This window comes from Wasmannia auropunctata, unplaced genomic scaffold (genome assembly GCF_000956235.1).
Source record: "Wasmannia auropunctata unplaced genomic scaffold, wasmannia.A_1.0 LD320254.1, whole genome shotgun sequence".
Lineage (NCBI taxonomy): Eukaryota > Metazoa > Arthropoda > Insecta > Hymenoptera > Formicidae > Wasmannia > Wasmannia auropunctata.
Genome location: NW_012042636.1, coordinates 1 through 520, shown reverse-complemented (window position 1 = coordinate 520; position 520 = coordinate 1). Strand labels below are relative to the sequence as shown.

General features: G+C 25.2%; 1 long non-coding RNA gene across 1 annotated transcript; it reads right to left on the bottom strand.

Annotated features, from left to right (window-relative positions):
• On the bottom strand, nucleotides 1–461 carry LOC105460526. Its single transcript, XR_975842.1, has 2 exons — nucleotides 373–461; nucleotides 1–61 (listed from the first exon to the last, which is right to left on the bottom strand). It is a non-coding gene; the product is annotated as an uncharacterized LOC105460526 (long non-coding RNA).
• Nucleotides 462–520: the final 59 nt, after the last annotated feature.

Here is a 520-nt window from a genome sequence, read left to right as displayed (position 1 = left end):
TTATTTTTTTCTTATTTTTCCTCTTCGAACTCTTCTTTTTCCTGAGAAACGGACATATCATCTAGAAAAACAAATTAATAAAAGTTAAAATTACAATTTACTAGTTTGTGTTTAAATAACAAATAAGAATTAAAGACTCGGCCAAGGAATAAGCAAAGTCTGATGTGACATGAATTTACTAGAACAATAATGTTATAAATTTTTTGTATTAAATTTTCATAACATCATATTCTAGTGATTTCATGTTACGTCACACCTCGCTCGTTCCTTGGCCGAGTTTATAATTCTTATTTGTAATAAAAATTAAATTAAACAAAAACTACAACTATAACTAAATTAATTACATATGTCATATTAAATAAAGTACAATACCATCTAAGAAGATAATCTGTTGATACTCTTCATGCTCTGTTAACGTTCCTAAAAATAATAAAAAAGTAATGATTTTCAAAATACAAATTATACAGTTTGCTGATTGTTTTATACATGTATCAAACAATTGGTGCAAATGGGATTATTA